This window comes from Staurois parvus, unplaced genomic scaffold, assembly GCF_062004578.1.
Source record: "Staurois parvus isolate SC_StPar_1 unplaced genomic scaffold, SC_StPar_1.0 ptg000015l, whole genome shotgun sequence".
Taxonomy (NCBI): domain Eukaryota; kingdom Metazoa; phylum Chordata; class Amphibia; order Anura; family Ranidae; genus Staurois; species Staurois parvus.
Genome location: NW_028317811.1, coordinates 6,191,039 through 6,211,774, shown reverse-complemented (window position 1 = coordinate 6,211,774; position 20,736 = coordinate 6,191,039). Strand labels below are relative to the sequence as shown.

At 43.7% G+C, this 20,736-nt stretch overlaps 1 protein-coding gene across 2 annotated transcripts in view; it reads right to left on the bottom strand.

The window, feature by feature from the left end:
- Positions 1-17,691, bottom strand: part of YES1 (YES proto-oncogene 1, Src family tyrosine kinase) — an 83,616-nt gene extending 65,925 nt beyond the window's left edge. Inside the window, exon 1 of one of the 2 annotated variants that reach the window (XM_089678240.1) lies at positions 17,459-17,691. The gene's annotated coding sequence lies outside the window, so the exon portion shown is untranslated. Of the gene's footprint in view, positions 1-12,200; positions 12,223-17,458 lie in introns of those variants that run through there. The other variant, XM_089678251.1, reaches the window with a different exon arrangement.
- Between the last annotated feature and the right edge of the window lie 3,045 nt (positions 17,692-20,736).

Sequence of the window (20,736 nt, the reverse complement as noted above, 5' to 3'; positions counted from 1 at the left end):
TTCCAGTGTCAACCCTTCGTCCTGCCGGTCAGCGTTTATGTACACGGAGCCATGCAGTGCAGCTTAGAGCACATTTACAGCACCTCTCTGTGTTTGCGACTCCTGTGTGTATAAGTGGGAGTGGCATCACTGCAGCCCGGCCAATCAAGGGGTCAAAGAGCTGGGGCACACAAAAGACTAGAAGGAGATGACACTGTCCCATGACCGGCGGGAGCACTGACAAGAGGAGCACTTGAGGGGATCGCCAGGCAAGTCTGACACAATGTACATACAAGCACATTATGGCTAAAAGCTCTTGAGGCTCAATAACGGAAAGGTTAGAAAGGATGTTATTTTTCTACTATTATACTGGGATTATTCTGTATGACCATCTTGGATACTAACAGTGCTTAGTGGTACACTATTAAATGCCTGCTAACACTACATTTACCAGGAGAGGCGAGTTACATCGCTACTTAAAAGAAAATGCTAGCAGAAAAAAAGAAAACATATGTCAGAGTAATAACTACCTGGGCTTCCTTTTTCTCTCTTTATGTGCTGTGTAGAAGAAAAAAATATTACTTAACAATGCCTTCGGCTTGTAGCAGGAAATGAAGGCCATCTCTGAGAATGTCCTGGCTGTGTGCGTCATGGACAAAGAAGACCCCCCCCTCCCACTCTTTAGGAACAACCATACTGCAAAATAAATTGGAAAAGTCAGGTCAAGTCCTACTACTTCAATATGACGATAAACTCAAACACACAATCTGAAATGATGTAACTATACAGATACGTTTATATGCCATATTATCAATCCAGCAACACAGAGATGATCAATCCTTTATGCCTTAACCCCAAACTTAACTTTACGGGTTGAAGGGATCTAAACTTGACACTGTTTAGGAATACCCAAAATATATTTCTCAATGGAGTTTTACTAAAGAATTGCCATTTTTAACATTCTAGGGACACCAACATAGGCACCACAGGGATGTTTGATTCCTATCCCCGACACCTGGGACATGTAGTTCTGGGCAGATAGTTTTTTTTCCTCCTTTAGCCCTGCTCCGTGCAAGCAGCAAGCGCACCCGTCAGGTGAAGCAATCAGCGGCAGCGCTGCCGCCAATTGCTTTCACACACTGCCAGCCACTCTGCACCCCGTCGTGAGGTTTCCAGGGCTCCGCTTGCCCATCTGTGGGCCCACTCACCGTTGGCTAGAGAGGAGGGAGAAGAGTGGACAAGTCCTCTCCCCTCCCCTTCTTGTGCTGACCCAGAAGTGATGCTACGATGTCACTTCTGGGTCCACGTTGAGAGATTAATGCAATCCCCGAAAATGAATGTAATATGGTGCAGATGTGCACCACATTACATTCAGTGGAGCAGAGGGGAGACATACAGAGTCTTTTAGACCTTGGATAATTCAGAGAATCTGTCACCAAAAATTCTCACATAGGGGACTTTGTCCCCTATTGTCATGGAAAAAAAAAAAAGTGAATTTTTTTCAATATAGTAAAAAATGAAAGTTACACCCAAGCACATACCATCACCCCCCCAAACAAATTGAGGCCCACAACCCAACATATACGCACGTACAAACATAAAAGCACACGCTGGAACGCCTACGCATTAAACCGCCGATTGTGATACACGGCACATATCACCGTGCACGCCAGAATGAGAGCAATAATTCTAGCACCAGAACTCCTCCGTATCACTAAACTGGTGACCTATAAGGAGCTTTAAAAGTGTCGACTTATAGAAAATATAGAGTACTGAAGTTCGTCGCCATTTCACGAGCTCACACAAATTTAAAGTTTTACAAGTTGGATATCTATTTACTCGCTGCAACCTCACCTTTATATTTTACAAAAAAATAGGGTAATTTATTGCTTTTTTGTGCCCTAAAATTAACCTGTATTTCTTACTAAAATTGTGCGGTAAAATCATGCGACATAAAAAATTGGAACTACCACTGTTATTCTCTAGTGTCTCTGCTTTCAGAAAATATATCGCGTTTGGGAATTTTGTGTAATCTTCAAGCCTAAAAATACAAAAATGGCTCTGGCAGCGAAAGGGATAAAGGATAAGCCCTGACCCACCCTTTCCTGATGAGCAGCCAATCATTGTTCATCACACTGCTAGTCCCCGGGTGCAGTGCTGGAGAGAGGCAGGGAGGGGAGGAGGATAGAAACAGCGCAATGTTAAAAATATTACCCGTTTAAGTCGTCATAAAGCCTCTTTTGTTTTTAAAAGCCCCCCCCCCCGACATTCCTAAAATCACCTCCGATTTAAATACGGTTTTGGTTAAAAAAAAAACATTTACGTGACAGGTCCCAGAAGACTACAGGACATTCATAAAGCACAGCACTTCTTGCGCATGCACAGTGGGCACCCAGCTGGGAAGCCGCAAGCTGTCACAGCCAGGTGCCCACACTGAAGATGCCGATGCCAGGGAGAGAAGACGGCCGGTGAAACCAGCGGTGGTGAGGATACTGCTGGACCGAGGGACAGGTAAGTGGCTGGTTTTTTTTTATAAGTCAGCAGCTACAGTTTTTGTAGCTGCTGACTTTTTTTATTTTATTTTTTTTCAGGTGGAACTCTGCTTTAATTCCCAGGAAAAAAAAAAGAATAGCCTTTACTCTGGTTGCAAGTAAACTGATGTGAGGAAATGTAAAGTCAAGAAAACAAAACAAAAGACAGTACTGTAGAGAAATCCACATTACCTACAATAAAACCTCCCTTTTTAAGTTAAATGCAGTACATACAATGTGTTACATTGACTTTTGTGATACATACATCTTAAATACAAAGGACAAAAATGACAATAAAAACCCTTTCATATGAGTGTTAAAGTGTTACTAAAATCAAATTTTTTTGTTTAATTAAAATAACAAACATGTTATACTCACCGGCTCTGTGCAAGAGCGGCCAAGATGCTCCTCTTCTCGGGTCCCCCAACTTCAATCTTGGCTCCTCCGTTTCCTTGTGGTTCCCCATAGCAAACAGCTGCTATGAAAGCACACTGTCTGCTTGCTCCCGAGCTATGTGTCTATGGAGCTGCACTCCATAGACACACAATCAGCAGGATTTAGCCCCACACCCCACTTCCTCCTCACTGAATTTGATTGACAGTAGCAGCCAATGGCTCCTGCTTCTGTTCCATGTCCCTGTGTGAAGAGGAAAAGAGGGGAAAAGAAATGCAGCCGTGCATAGTGCTGGATCTCCTCTTCCCTCTCTTCCCCTTCACAGAGGGGGGACATAGAAATAAAAAACATTTTTTACCTTAATGCACAGAATGCATTAATGTAAAAAACGTTTTTAGCTTTAGTATCACTTTAAGCATTAAAGTGTTACTAAACCCACAACAGTAAAATCAGTCTGTATATGCAGTAAAGCATGCTTGTTAAACTCACTATGGAATTTAAGGGGTTAATCTTCTGCATGGTGTAAAAAGTCTGTTAGATCCTGACTTCTCTTGTTCAAATGTCCACGCTGATAAGACAGACTGAACCCGTAGCCCTTCTGCACATGAACAGTTTAGTGTGTACTGCTAAAAAGGGTTTTCTTCTTGGGACAGTGCATGTGATCAGCACAGGGCCAATCAGCACTGTCCAGACAGAGGTCAGGGGTTTTGCATCCTCCTAGAGCATAAATAAAAGTGCTACAATCTTTAACCAGTGCTCAGCTGAAGTCACAAGACTGCTGATGAGAAAAATGTATTTAGCAGTTTATATTTACTAAAATAATTGCACTTCCATGTTCTGTGCACTGTGTGAGACCAGCTATAGTAAATGCTGGGTCCCGGGTTTAGGAACAGTCTAAGAACCGTATTTATTGTCATACTATAGTACAAGCCAGGACTTCTCAACCAACTTTATGCAAAACCCTAGGGTTCCAAAGAGCGATTTCTCAGGTTCCACACTGACCACCACTGCAACAGATTTATACCTGTTCAGTGGTGGCTTCTGTGTTTCCTCTGCAGACTACAGAGCTGAGTACCGCTGAAAAGATGGATAGCAGCCCAATGACATTTAGGATCTGGTAGCTAACACTGTACTCTGCACCTGTCCTCACAGCATCACTTCCAGATCCCCCTCTTATTGCACACACATTGCTCTGTCCCACATTCAGCTTCAAACACAACTTTTACTTCCAATTCTCCCGCTTTCCCCACTGCCAGGTTTATTTGCCTTGCCTATGAAATGGGGTTAACTCGCCAATTATAGCAAACAGTGGAGCCTTAAGCTTGGTCCCTTGCATAGTGGCAGCAGCAGTCAAATGCACCCAGCAATGCATGTGGAGATCAATGTATGTCCCCATCTGGAGGATTCGTCTTCATCTCTGCTATACAGGTAAGGTAGAGAAGAGCAGCAAGTCTTGTGTCTCTGTTGTGCTCTGGTATTTGCTTTCTGGGAAGAAAGCAGCAATAGATTAGCAAAACGCTAACAGAAGTAGAAAATAAAAGCAGGAAAAACACTTACAAACATGTTTTTGGAACAGCTGGGTTTATTTTATAATCATAAGTGACTGATTTTCTAATTATTTCCTGTTGGAAATATGCTTTCACACACTGATCATCAACACAAAAATGTAGTATTGTCACCCCATGCTTTACATTAAACAGGTAAATGTTATTCATTCTATTCATTATCCACTTCAGCTCTGGAAGATTTTACCCCCCTTCATGCCCCCAGCAATTTTGCTATTCAGCACTGTGCTACTTTAACTGGCAATTGCACTGTCATGCAGCACTGTACCCACATGATTATTTTTTTTCCACACAAATAGATCTTTCTTTTGGTGGTATTTGATTGCCACTGGGTTATTAATTTCTCACTCTATAAAACATAAAAAGACTAACATTTAAAAAACAAAACCCCAACTATATTTTCTATTATAAAATATATCCGATAAAAATAGTTTGTTTTTTTTTTAAATCTAATTTCTTCATAAAATGTAGTTCAAAATGTATTCTGCTACATGACTTCGGTAAAAATAAATCATTGGCCGGTACCTGCTGATTGGCTTGTGTTGTAGTGAATGACAGGACAAAAAGGGGCAGCAACCATATGCACCCCCTACCCACAAATGTCAGATCATGTACATGTACAGTGGGGCAAAAAAGTATTTAGTCAGCCACCAATTGTGCAAGTTCTCCCACTTACAAAGATGAAAGAGGCCTGTAATTGGCATCATAGGTAGACCTCAACTATGAGAGACAAAATGAGAAAACAAATCCAGACAATCACATTGGCTGATTTGGAAAGAATGTATTTGCAAATTATGGTGGAAAATAAGTATTTGGTCACCTACAAACAAGCAAGATTTCTGGCTCTCACAGACCTGTACCTTCTTTAAGAGGCTCCTCTGTCCTGCACTCATTACCTGTATCAATGGCACCTGTTTGAACTTGTTATCAGTATAAAAGACACCTGTCCACAACCTCAAACAGTCACACTCCAAACTCCACTATGGTGAAGACCAAAGAGTTCTCGAAGGACACCAGAAACAAAATTGTAGACCTGCACCAGGCTGGGAAGACTGAATCTGCAATAGCAAGCAGCTTGGTGTGAACAAATCAACTGTGGGAGCAATAATTATAAAATGGAAGACATACAAGACCACTGATAATCTCCCTCGATCTGGGGCTCCACACAAGATCTCACCCCGTGGGGTCAAAATGATCACAAAAATCCCAGGACCACACGGGGGCACCTAGTGAATGACCTGCAGAGAGCCGGGACCAACATAACAAAGGCTACCATCAGTAACACACTACGCCGCCAGGGACTCCGATCCTGCAGTGCCAGACGTGTCCCCCTGCTTAAGCCAGTACATGTCCGGGCCGGTCTGAAGTTTGCTAGAGAGCATTTGGATGATCCAGAAGAGGATTGGGAGAATGTCATATGGTCAGATGAAACCAAAATAGAACTGTTTGGTAGAAACACAACTCGTCGTGTTTGGAGGAGAAAGAATGCAGAGTTGCATCCAAAGAACACTATACCTACTGTGAAGCATGGGGGTGGCAACTTCATGCTTTGGGGCTGTTTCTCTGCAAAGGGACCAGGACAACTGATCCATGTACAGGACAGAATGAATGGGGCCATGTATCGTGAGATTTTGAGTGCAAACCTCCTTCCATCAGCAAGGGCATTGAAGATGAAACGTGGCTGGGTCTTCCAACATGACAATGATCCCAAACATACCACCCGGGCAACGAAGGAGTGGCTTCGTAAGCATTTCAAGGTCCTGGAGTGGCCTAGCCAGTCACCAGATCTCAACCCCATAGAAAACCTTTGGAGGGAGTTGAAAGTCCGTGTTGCCCAGCAACAGCCCCAAAACATCACTGCTCTAGAGGAGATCTGCATGGAGGAATGGGCCAACATACCAAGAACAGTGTGTGCCAACCTTGTGAAGACTTACAGGAAACGTTTGACCTCTGTCATTGTCAACAAAGGATATATAACAAAGTATTGAGATGAACTTTTGATATTGACCAAATACTTATTTTCCACCATAATTTGCAAATACATTCTTTCCAAATCAGCCAATGTGATTGCCTGAATTTTTTTTCTCATTTTGTCTCTCATAGTTGAGGTCTACCTATGATGCCAATTACAGGCCTCTCTCATCTTTTTAAGTGGGAGAACTTGCACAATTGGTGGCTGACTAAACACTTTTTTGCCCCACTGTATGTGGTTAGGGCAGCTCTGCTGCAGTAAAAGTGTAGGCAGTCTGCAAGTGTTTAGATCTACAACTCACTGATGACAATGCTCAGCGATCTATAGAAACGTATTTTAGAGGGTCACAGAGACTTCAGCTTGTTTCAAGAGTTCCTAAAGAGTCAAGAAAGGCTGGTGGTAAAAGCAATAATAAAATCCAGATTCACACACACATTACGATGCCATTCATTCTGATAGAACTGCAACAATGGAAATAGGCCCTAAATTATAAACCAATCTGAACTTATGAAACCCATATTCCTCTGTTCTTCCCCATACACTATGGCAATCTCCTAAAATACACACAAATATTGCAAGCACATGCTTATTTGCCATATAGTTACTTTAGTCTCTCGTTGGCCCTCACTGCTAAATTAACAATTATAACAATAACATTTCAGATGAAATGCTCAAGTTGGATGTCCTGCTTATGGATAATATGCCACAAATGGCAAGGCTAAAGACTGCTGTACATGGTCTTTGAGATCAGTTGGGGCTCAGATGGGCACTGACATCCATATTCCGTGCTGAGTCGCTTTTACCTGAGGCTGTATCCACCTTGGAGCTGACACAGGCATCCCATAGAAGTGGATGCACATGCAGTGGCTGCATGGACACAGCCGAACGTCAAACTGACATGCATACAGGAGCATGTGAACAGATCCGAATTAAGTCGCTATGCATTCAGGTCTATGCACCCACTCCTGCACACATGACAGATTTTATTATGTGGCTGTGCAGCTGCTGCATCCGCATATCCACTACTATGGACTGCCTTTGTGCAACTCGGGAGCATGGATGTCAATGCTAGTCTAAATAAGCCTTTAAAGCACTGGTCCCTTTACGTGCACCTTCTGGCCCATGACTCAAGACTTTATTTGCCTTCAATCGGGTCTTCCGCTCCTTCAGGGTGGGCCTAAGGATTGGCTGACCATTTTACATTTATCCTCATTTTGCAAACACTTAAGCTCTTCTTCCTACACTCAGCGTCCACTCTCTGAGTTTGAGCGGCTGTGCTCCCTCTCTGAACCGCCAAGACATGTCCTAGCCTCCCTCTATAAAGTGTTACACAATGCTCTTCATTCTGAACTCCCTTCTTACACCAAGGCATGGGCTTGAGACCTAGGTAAAGACATATCAGCTGAAGACTGATCCACGTCGTTCCACTTCACTCATAAATCGTCTATTTCTTTTATTCACAAGAAAAGAACTTTAAGCTCCTTTCTCCATGGTACAGGGACCCCCTCTTTTTTTGTAGGTGTTTTATACAGTGGGAATGGTTAAAGCTGAACTCCAGGTATTATCTGTATCACATGATTACATAGATCCAGCTTGGCACAATGCAAGCATATCTTATACCTGATAGGCCGCTGGGGAAGCTGAAAATCCCAGCCACAGTTGGTGCTACTACAATGATATCAGCAAACTTCCAGTCTTGTGCAATTGATTTCCTCCTTGTCCATGGACCACAGGAGGTCACCTGCTCAGCACTACACCCATTCAGAGAAAACCTTGCCTCTTTTTCAACAAAGGTGGAGAGGAGAAGAGGTGAGGTCATGTCATGATCTCCAGCTCAACAAATTAGAAAATGCCCTGTGTTCAATTTGTAAAAAATACAAGGCGTCCTAAGAAAGCGACCCGTGTGGTCCTTGTGCGGTGGGGGGGGGGAAAGAGCCTCTCACACAGCCCAGAAGATTCTGGGTATCATTGTAGTAGCGCCAACTACTACAGCTATAGTAAGTTTCCCCAGCGGTCCTCACATATGAGATATGCATAATAACATTGTCAAGCTGGAGCATTGTACAGTGCTCAGCATGAGTACACCCCAACAGATTTGTCAGAAAACCTTTACTTTCCTTTCAGAATCAACATTTTCTATGGGACACTATATTACAAAATACTTCCACAAATGCGGGCCATTGATAGAAAAACAAGAGTTGTTAATTTGCACACAAAAAAGTATTTTTCCTAACAAATTCATTCAAGACCATGTTGCAAAAATGAACACACCCCAATGAAAGTCTTTGAAGCAAAGCTAAATTTTAGACAACAAAATCCTAATTAACAAGAATTCGACTACAGGTGAGTCTAATTATTCATTAAACAGATGTCACAAGGTCTGAGAAAGAAAATCATTTCTTTACACAAGAAAGGTGAAGGCTACCAGAAGATCATCAAAGATTTACTTATCAGTCAGAATACTGTAGAAAACATGATAAAAAAAAATTTAACAAAGATGGAACTGCAACCATCTCACAGAGACATCCAGGCTGTCCACAGAAGTTAACACCTCGACAGGAGCATCTTCTGGTGAGAAGGGTTGAAGACAATTGCCATGCAAGTTCACTGCAGTGAGCTAAAGAAGTAGAAAGCCAAACTGGGATGATTGTTTCCCGTGACAAAATACGACATACGCTGCTGAGGAATGGCATGCATGGGTTTAGCCCACGGAGAAAGCCTCTCCTAAAACCCATGCACCAAAAAAAAAAAAAAAAAAAAAAAAAAAAAACACCTAGAATTTGCCAGGGCGCATGTTGAAAAATGAGACTACAGGGACTCTGTACTCTGGAGTGATGAGACCAAAACAGGGTGGATAAAAATCAATGATTTTTTTTAAAAAATAAAAATCGGATTTTTTTTTATTTAAATCGGATTTTTTTAAATAAAATGCTTTTTGAGGAAAATATATTACCATCCAAAGGTTATTCCATCATGAAATAAAGATTCGTTTTTTAATTATGTAGAATAAGGCTGTATATGTTTAATTTTTTTGGTAAATAAATTCCATTCACAATGTCATGCTCTTCCAGAGGTTTTTGTAAGATTATTGGGCAGTTTCTCTGCCTACAAGATATCACAGATGCTTGGTTTACTTTTGCAGTTCTCAAAACTGAATTTGACTCAGCGGAGATCACATGCCTCTTCACAGCAAAAATGTTATAACATGAACAGAGTTAAGAAAAAGACCTTAATCCTAACTTCTACAAACCTATGAATACAGAATCAACCCCTTCAGTGCTAAATTTCAAGAAGTTCAGTGAATAGAATAGAAACAATATTTTTCTGATTGTTTGGAGTGGAATAGATCTGCACAAGAAGAAAGTGAAACTAAGTGTGAGGAGGAAGGGGCTGACAGTCTAAGTTTCTTAAAATATATATTATTTTGTTTAGCCAAATTAGTTACCAAACATGGATGTTTGTTTAAGCAAATCACATATGCTGGAATGTTATTGTTTCAGTTGAATAAATCTATTTAAATTATTATTAAGGTAATGATTATTTTTCTCCTTCCTAAGTACAACAGAAAAGTTGTCCAAATATGAATGATTAACCTATTAAACTGGGGATAAAAAAACTAATATGAAAAGTTGTTATTCTAAAAATCTTCATCTACTTGCATATTAAAGTTATACCAGCAAGAATTAGTCTTTATGTAGAAAACTAGGATTTAAATCAAGCCTTACTGACTAGTGATTTAAATCGTGATTTAAATCAAATCCACCCTGCACCAAAATAAATGTTTTTGGAACTGATGGCTTCAAAACTGTACTCCTCACCTTTGCAACGCAATACAAAGAAAAATGCATGGTGCCTATGGTGAAACATGGCGGTGGCAGTGTCCTTCTGTGGGGCTGCATGAGTGCTGCTGGTGTTGGGGAGCTGCATTTCATTGATGGAATCATGAATTCCCAGATGAACTGTTCTATATTAAAAAGGGAAGATGCTACCATCACTCTATGCCCTTCTTTGATGTGCACTTTTCCAACATGACAATGATCCAAAACACAGATCTAAGGCCACTGTTGCATTTCTGAAGAACAGGGAGAAAGTGATTCAGTGGCCAAGTATGTCTCCTGATCTGAACCCAATCGTAAACCTATGGGGAATTCTGAAGAGATAAGTTGAGCATCACTTTAGACCCAGCGTCCAGGCTCTAAAAGAAGTCGTTCTTGAAGAAAGGAAAAAGATAGGATGTTGCAACATGTCACCAACTTGTTCATTCCATGCCTAGAAGGCTTGGTGCCGTTACACTAATAACCTTACCTTAATGCAGTGTTTCTCAACTCCAGTCCTCATGAACCCCCAACAGGTCATGTTTTCAGGATTTCCCTCAGATGAAACAGCTGTGGTAATTACTAAGGCAGTGAAACTGATCAAATCACCTGTGCAAAATAATGGAAATCCTGAAAACATGACCTGTTGGGGGTCCATGAGTACTGGAGTTGAGAAACACTGCCTTAATGTAATGATCTAAACAAATGTTCTATGAAACTCAGTATTGTCAACATTTTGGAAATCGTTCTTGTTTTCATTGAGATACAGATTAAAATCTCACTTTTCAAAAGGGGTGTACTCATTTATGCTGAGCACTGTATATGCAATAAAGATCAAACATGACGTCTAGCTGTAAATAACAGCTGTTTTTTTTTTTTTTTAGTTCTCTTTAGTGGTCTGTGTTTCACTGGGGAGATTTTCCTTCACTTCCCATCTCACTGACACAACAGGAAGAGAATATCTCTCTAGTTAAGTTGTCACTGCAAATTTCTGCTTTACTCCTGTTCTGGTAACTACTCAAAATTTGGACTTTTCAGTCACTTCCAGCTCAGCTGCAATGGTTCCTGGGTGAATATCCTAAGTGGGGGCATAGAAAGCAATAATACCTTGGTAGGTGTGCTACCCCAACCCCCCCCCCCCCCAAAAAAAGAAAAAAAAGATAGAAAGAAAGTGGAACTTCACCTACTCTGTACCTTCGACCTTCTGATGAAGTATTTGTGCCATGGGGCATCACCAGAAGGCCATCTACAAGAACCAGGAAGAGGCAGCTGCGCAATTGCACAAATGGTATATTTTTGATTGCTGACCCAAAGTCTCCTGAGATATCTGACATGAGTATACAGGACAGAGGAGCCTGGGGGATTATGTCATTCTGCCTAAGCAAGAGATCAGGAAGTGGGCTGCATGCAAAAAAATGGTATTTAAAAAAATAAATAATAAAAATGTACAGGTCAATGTGAATGTGTGGCAAAAGTACCTAAAATGCCAATGTGCCCAAGCCCTACATTTGTGGACGTAGTCTGTTACAGATGGAGCCTCCTTGTGTAATATACCACTGGCAGTCTTTATATTTAATTAGACATGTCTTTACAACCTAAAGCAGTAATTCAATATGGGAATTGTCTTTCATAAAACATATTTATTACCAAGACACAGAATTTTTGCCACAAAGAACAAAGTGCCCTCAAAGCCTGTCCTGAAGGTGCAACACCATTAGAGCCTGGCAGTGAAAGCTGAGAAGCACAGGAATGTGATTGAAAGGGAAGTAATAGTGCACACCTGTAAAGGTGCGTCTCCACTGCATATCACACGCTACACGGGAAAGAAACCGCTGTGCCCTGGTGTTATTTTGCTTTGAAATTCAACACCCCAAAACAAACAATGAACAAATAAATACCCCCTTCCTTTACAACAATAAAAGGACAAGCAGAAATGTAACGTTACCTCCATGCGTAGACACACACTACATTTTCATGCTGTCCTCTTCAATCATTCAGAAAATCTGGAGAAGAAAGAGGCCACTCAGTCCTTCCAAACAGTTGTTCCCAGCTATCATCAGACAGGACAGCAGTCCATTTGTATGAAAGGATAGGAGAGAGAGGGAGGGGGGCTGTGGATGAATTCCTTTCCTCCTTCTCTACACTATTCATGTGGAAGGGGGTCAAAAGCAGGATTACACCATTTATTTCCCCTTCCAACATACAACACTATTAACCTCTTCAGGTACAGTCAACCCTTTCATGAGACCTGAGATGCAAACAGGACATATGGTTTAATGACAAACATCCAGTCACTGAAAATAACCGCACTAAACTCCAAATCCAACATTCCAGCCAAGCTGTCATCCGCACTGTATCTCCACCATGTCCGAGCCTGCCCAGCAAACCTCTGTCTACACAAGCACTGAAATTAGAACTAAAGGCAAAACTTTTTGTTTCCATTTTGGCTAGACTATAGGTGGGTTATAACTGCTTTTCTTGTCATCTTGTCCCACTGGGGAGATTTCCCTTTACTTCCTGTCCCATAGCCACAACAGGAAGCGAGAGGAAATCCCTCCAAAGTGAAGGAATCCTGGGCTATCACCAGAACCAGTGTCTCTATTGGAAGATTTCCTCTCTCTTACTGTTCTGGTGAGAACCTCAAATTATCTTTCACTTTTCATGATAACGGTAAGTAAGACAAATAGGGAGTGTGAATCTCCCTAATGGGGAAACAGGCAGCAATACAAACCTGACAAGTTTTCTAATCCCTTTCCACTCTATTGAGAGCAAAACAAAACAAAAAAAAAATTCCTTTTTGTTATACTTTAAACTTTCCCAATAGTTCCCTTAACCTTTTGTCCCACTCTCCCCCCAAATCTCTATACTTAACAAGCTTTCACTCTGAGACCCAGGCCCACATATCCACATCTGTGCAGTTCAGCTTCTATGGGGCTGGTAGATGGACAGGAGCTGATCTTTCTACCAGTCTATCAGTTTGTAAACAAAGCCACAGGCCCCAGATTTAGGCAAGTAGAATGACTGGGTGGCTTGGCTAGAGTCAACTACTTGGAGGCAGAGTGGGAAGCAAACGTGTAAAGAAAATTGTGTGTGCATTTCTGTACCCTAAAAAGGTGCATCATAGTTTTAGACCGTGTGGGGAAGGTTAGACACTTTCTGTTGCTGTCTGTGTCCCCAATAGGGAGATCTACCACTTTATCCTGATGACTGATACAGAAAATGAGGGGGTTACAAAACGTTAGCGCTCTCTCCACAACAAAAAGGTGAGGACACCTGTTCTTGGGCCAATGACATTGATTAAGTATGGGCACCAGCATCCTGCTCCTTCATTTACATGGGAGGGAAATGTTGTGCAGCTCACTGAAGAAAAAAAAAAGAATTTTAAAGATCAGATAAGGAGTTCAGAGGTCATCTGAGTTCATCTCTACTGAGGACAAGACAACTGTCTGATGCAGGCCATAGACAGGCCATTTATGGGCCAAACTGTCGGCCAATAAACGAAAAATCGGTTGTTGCCACCACCAATGTCCACGAAAAAAGAAACGAGAAGAGCCACGAAAAACGGCCGACGGCATTGCCCCACTAACAAATTGAATATCGGCCGATTTTTCGTGCGGACGTAAATGCGGCCGATAAACGACCCATCTATGGTCTGCATAAGAGGGGACTTCTCATCACTTTGGGAGATTTCCTCTAGCATCCGGTTACAATGAAGGGAAATTTCTTCAATGGTACACAGACAGCAAAATTAAATTGACATTGGTGTAAGCCTTTTCTACTCTATCTATAAACAGATGACATACTTTATGTTTCATTCGCACCATCCCACATGCACTAGGCATGGTATAACACATGAACCCTAGCATTCTATGGAGTGTTGTTTCACTGCATCACACACTTCATTGAAAAGTAAAAAAATTACATTTCATTCAGCTCTATGCAGTGAGTTGTGATGCGGTGGGTTGCACGGTTTATGAAGGTGTACACGTTGTATTTTCACACAGGACAGGGCACATGTACGGTGTGAATGGGCCGCACAGCACATGTGACCCCACATTGATCTATGCACCTGTCTCAATGATCCCAGGCCGATAAAGGTGGTAGGTCTGTGGGTGACCACTCTCCAAGTTTATCCGTTTGGGGACGGAAGTCAAACAATGGCACTTATGTTTGATCGACATGTAAGGACTTGAAAAATGCCATCAACTGACCCTGCACCACTGATGTTTACCACCACAACCAATCAGCTTTGGCTGATTTAAACCAATGCCGTCTGTTGTCACTATGGCTATATTTACTAAAGCTGGTTCACTCAGAATCTTGTGCAGCTGTACATGGTAGCCAATCAGCTTCTAACCTCAGATTGTTCAATTAAGCTTTAGCAATAAAACCTGGAAGCTGATTGGTTTCTATGCAGAAGCGCACAAGATTCTGAGTGAACCAGCTTTAGTAAATAAACCAGTTTGTCTCGCTCTGTTGATATCCCATTTGATTGTTTTGTTGAACTGCACTTTGATCGGTCAGTTTTATCACACCATGTATGACCACCATTACTATGCAGTGCCATAAGGTTGTGGCTTCTTCCCAAACACCTGTGTGTGACCTATCGCCCCCCGTACAGTATGTGGAGCGTGATCACGCGCAGACCTATTCCCCCCCCCGTACAGTATGTGGAGCGTGATCACGCGCAGACCTATCCCCCCCCGTACAGTATGTGGAGCGTGATCACGCGCAGACCTATCCCCCCCCGTAGAGTATGTGGAGCGTGATCACGCGCAGACCTATCCCCCCCCCCGTAGAGTATGTGGAGCGTGATCACGCGCAGACCTATCCCCCCCCCCGTAGAGTATGTGGAGCGTGATCACGCGCAGACCTATCCCCCCCCGTACAGTATGTGGAGCGTGATCACGCGCAGACCTATCCCCCCCCGTACAGTATGTGGAGCGTGATCACGCGCAGACCTATCCCCCCCCGTACAGTATGTGCAGCGTGATCACGCGCAGACCTACCCCCCCCAGTATATGGAGCGCGATCACGCACAGACCTATCCCCCCGTACAGTATATGGAGCGTGATCACGCGCAGACCTATCCCCCCCGTACAGTATATGGAGAGTGATCACACACAGACCTATCCCCCCCTGTACTGTATATGGAGAGTGATCACACACAGACCTATCCCCCCCCCTGTACTGTATATGGAGAGTGATCACACACAGACCTATCCCCCCCTGTACTGTATATGGAGAGTGATCACACACAGACCTATCCCCCCCCCTGTACTGTATATGGAGAGTGATCACACACAGACCTATCCCCCCCCCTGTACTGTATATGGAGAGTGATCACACACAGACCTATCCCCCCCTGTACAGTATATGGAGAGTGATCACACACAGACCTATCCCCCCCCCCTGTACTGTATATGGAGAGTGATCACACACAGACCTATCCCCCCCCCTGTACTGTATATGGAGAGTGATCACACACAGACCTATCCCCCCCTGTACTGTATATGGAGAGTGATCACACACAGACCTATCCGCCCCTGTACTGTATATGGAGAGTGATCACACACAGACCTATCCCCCCCCTGTACTGTATATGGAGAGTGATCACACACAGACCTATCCCCCCCTGTACTGTATATGGAGAGTGATCACACACAGACCTATCCCCCCTGTACAGTATGTGGAGCGTGATCACGCGCAGACCTATCCCCCCCGTACAGTATGTGCAGCGTGATCACGCGCAGACCTATTCCCCCCCCCCGTACAGTATGTGGAGCGTGATCACGCGCAGACCTATCCCCCCCCGTACAGTATATGGAGCGTGATCACGCGCAGACCTATCCCCCCGTACAGTATATGGAGCGTGATCACGCGCAGACCTATCCCCCCCGTACAGTATATGGAGAGTGATCACGCGCAGACCTATCCCCCCCGTACAGTATATGGAGAGTGATCACGCGCAGACCTATCCCCCCCCGTACTGTATATGGAGAGTGATCACACACAGACCTATCCCCCCCTGTACTGTATATGGAGAGTGATCACACACAGACCTATCCCCCCCTGTACTGTATATGGAGAGTGATCACACACAGACCTATCCGCCCCCTGTACTGTATATGGAGAGTGATCACACACAGACCTATCCCCCCCTGTACTGTATATGGAGAGTGATCACACACAGACCTATCCGCCCCCTGTACTGTATATGGAGAGTGATCACACACAGACCTATCCCCCCCTGTACTGTATATGGAGAGTGATCACACACAGACCTATCCCCCCCCTGTACTGTATATGGAGAGTGATCACACACAGACCTATCCCCCCCCTGTACTGTATATGGAGAGTGATCACACACAGACCTATCCGCCCCCTGTACTGTATATGGAGAGTGATCACACACAGACCTATCCCCCCCTGTACTGTATATGGAGAGTGATCACACACAGACCTATCCCCCCCTGTACTGTATATGGAGAGTGATCACACACAGACCTATCCCCCCCTGTACTGTATATGGAGAGTGATCACACACAGACCTATCCCCCCCTGTACTGTATATGGAGAGTGATCACACACAGACCTATCCGCCCCCTGTACTGTATATGGAGAGTGATCACACACAGACCTATCCCCCCCTGTACTGTATATGGAGAGTGATCACACACAGACCTATCCCCCCCCCTGTACTGTATATGGAGAGTGATCACACACAGACCTATCCCCCCCCCTGTACTGTATATGGAGAGTGATCACACACAGACCTATCCCCCCCTGTACAGTATATGGAGAGTGATCACACGCAGACCTATCCCCCCCTGTACTGTATATGGAGCGTGATCACACACAGACCTATGACTGAGGACTGGCACACTCCATGCGGTCAGTGTACGGCCACCATATGGACACAATGACAGTGGGGAGGGGGGCTTCTGACGCCCCGTGTCCCCGGTGAAGTTCCCGGAAGTTGGTGTCTCCTGGCCCGGACCCTCCCTGGCTTCTCTCGGACACGGTCCGGCCTGGCAGGCAGTTTCCTGCGGGCTGTCTCCGGAAGGAAGAGCCGGGAAGGGGTGGGCTGTGTGGCCTAGTGTCGGGATTTCCTGATCCCAGGCCAGGGAGGAGCACGGAGGAGTCCCCTGTACACAGCCCCGGCCCCCATACGAGTACACGGCGCTCTCCTCTCCTCCTTACCTGGATCCCCGCACAGCCTCACATAAGTTACTTCTTCCTGAGAGACGGAGCGTCGTCTTCCAGCTCAGTGTGTCCGGGGCCCGGTGTCCATTGGGCTCGGGGCTCTGTCCTCCCCCTCCTCCACAAATCTCAGCCTGACACATGCACCGTCCGCTCCTCACAGCTGCCCGCACAGCGCCGGCGCTCCAATCCAGGGGGCGGGGTGTGGGCGGGGCTGAGGAGGGGGCGGGTAGATGAGTGCTGGTTCCGGGCACACGGTGACCAGCGGGAGGGTGGGGAAGGTGTGCTCTAAGCGGGCGCCGCTGGTGTTGGTAGTGTGAGGAGTCTCCTCCCTGTCCTGTGACTGGAAGGAGGAGACACAGCTGGAACATGGCTGCCGGATACACTGCTAGGAAAACCGTACTCAGTAGTTGGGGCTCAAAACACGAGATTTGTCGGGTCCTGAGGGGGGTTAATGCACCAATCAGAGCGCCAGCAGCAGTCAGCTGTTCTCTAGTCCTCAGGTAGAGGTCATCCTTCCAGCAGACTCCAATGAAGAGAAAAGCATGGAAGAGGGGCTGGGAGTTCATACAGAGAACAGTGAGAGGGCAGCAGACAAGGATCCCTCCAGGGGGAACTCCAGCAGCTTACCAGAGAATACAGACTGGGGGCTCAATACAGTAAAGGATATCTCATGAGATAATCACGTGACATATTTCACCAATTAGTTGGAGATGCTGAAAATGTCAATTCACAATCAGCTGAAGGGGTCAATTCAATAAAGGTTACTGCATGCGACAACACGGTCATGCGACTCATTTACATAAATTATTGCATGCGGTACAAAAAATGTCCAACTCACGAAATGCAAAAAATGCAATATTTATCACCAGGGTTTTGCTGGTGGAATCACATGCTGTATATCTTCAGATGCAGCAGGGGAGTCCTCCCTCAATCCATATCAGGCCTGAGGGGTCTGGTATAGATTTTAGGAGCAACCCCATGCCAAAAATGTTTTTAACCACTTCAAGTCCGGACACTTTCACCCCACTGTACCCATATGAATTTTTTTGCATTTTTTAGACATAAAATTTTATTTTGGTGGAAAAAAGTGTTTTTCTTATAAACATTTTGCAAATAATCTTTCTTCATAAATCGCGGCCAAAAGTTTATAACAAAAAATAATTTTTCAAATTTTGTTTTACATTTTTTATTTGATTTTTTTATATTATTATTTATGGTTTTTTAAACACACTGTCACCCTAGCAGTACAGTGTCGCCATAGTGACACTGTACTACTTTTGAGGGGTGATGAAGATTTTTTTTTTTTACACTGATTGCTTTAGACCCATAAAGGCTGTAAAAGCAATTATTTCTCCTCTCTGACTGCATTCTTGCAGCCATTGACAAATACTGTGAGAGCTGTGATTGGTCACAGCTTGTCACAAGGCTGTTGTGAATAGCCTTGTACCATGTGACCTCTGTGATCATTCACAGATTTCACACGTAGTAAGCAATGATGTCAGAAGTGACATCTTGTTTACTACTATTCACATGATCGGGACCTCACACAGAGGTCCCGTACAGCAATAGGAGGACACAGCGTGCACCGGATCACGGTGCCGCATGCTCCCAGGGAGCACGCACAGGCTAAAAATGCGGGCGCCGTTTATGAACGGCAACCCGCTCCTGCACTGCTCCCGTCTGGCCGTTTATATACAGTGGGGATCAAAAGTTTGGGCACCCCAGCTAAAAATTTGTATTAATGTGCATAAAGAAGCCAAGGAAAGATGGAAAAATCTCCAAAAGGCATCAAATTACAGATTAGACATTCTTATAATATGTCAACAAAAGTTAGATTTTATTTCCATCATTTACACTTTCAAAATAACAGAAAACAAAAAAATGGCGTCTGCAAACGTTTGGGCACCCTGCAGAATTTATAGCATGCACTGCCCCCTTTGCCAAGCTGAGACCTGCCAGTGTCATGGATTGTTCTCAATCATCGTCTAGGAAGACCAGGTGATGTCAGTCTCAAAGGTTTTAAATGCCCAGACTCATCTGACCTTGCCCCAACAATCAGCACCATGGGTTCTTCTAAGCAGTTGTCTAGAAAACTGAAACTGAAAATAGTTGACGCTCACAAAGCTGGAGAAGGCTATAAGAAGATAATAAAGCATTTTCAGATGTCAATATCCTGTTTGGAATGTAATTAAGAAATGGTAGTCATCAGGAACAGTGGAAGTTACAGCAAGATCTGGAAGACCAAGAAAAATATCAGACAGAACAGCTCGCAGGATTGTGAGAAAAACAATTCAAAACCCACGTTTGACTGCACGATCCCTCCAGAAAGATCTGGCAGACACTGGAGTTGTGGTACACTATTCCACTATAAAGAGATACTTGTACAAATATGGTCTTCATGGAAGAGTCATCAGAAGAAAACTCTTCTACGTCCTCACCACATAAATCATCGTTTGAACTTTGCAAATTAACATATAGACAAGCCTGATGCATTTTGGAAACAAGTTCTGTGGACCGCTGAGGTTAAAATTGAACTTTTTGGCCGGAATGAGCAAAGGTACGTTTGGAGAAGAAGGGGCACAGAATTTAATGAAAAGAACCTCTGTCCAACTGTTAAGCATGGGGTTGGATCAATCATGCTTTGGGGTTGTGTTGCAGCCAGGGCACAGGGAACATCTCACGAGTAGAAGGAAAAATGGATTCAATAAAATTTCAGCAAATTTTGGATGGTAACTTGATGCCATCTGTGAAAAAGCTGAAGTTAAAGAGAGGATGGCTTCTACAAATGGATAATGATCGTAAACACACCTCGAAATCCACGGGGGATTACATCAAGAGGCGTAAACTGAAGGTTTTGCCATGGCCTTCACAATCTCCTGACCTCAACATAATTGAAAATCTATGGATAGACCTTAAAAGAGCAGTGCGTGACAGACAGCCCAGAAATCTCAAAGAACTGGAAGACTTTTGTAAGGAAGAATGGGCAAAGATACCTCAAACAAGAATTGAAAGACTCTTGGCTGGCTACAAAAAGCGTTTACAAGCTGTGATACTTGCCAAAGGGGGTAGTGCAAGATATTAACTCTGCAGGGTGCCCAAACTTTTGCAGACGCCATTTTTTTGTTTTCTGTTATTTTGAAAGTGTAAATGATGGAAATAAAATCTAACTTTTGTTGACATATTATAAGAATGTCTAATCTGTAATTTGATGCATTTTGGAGATTTTTCCATCTTTCCTTGGCTTCTTTATGCACATTAAGACAAATTTTTAGCTG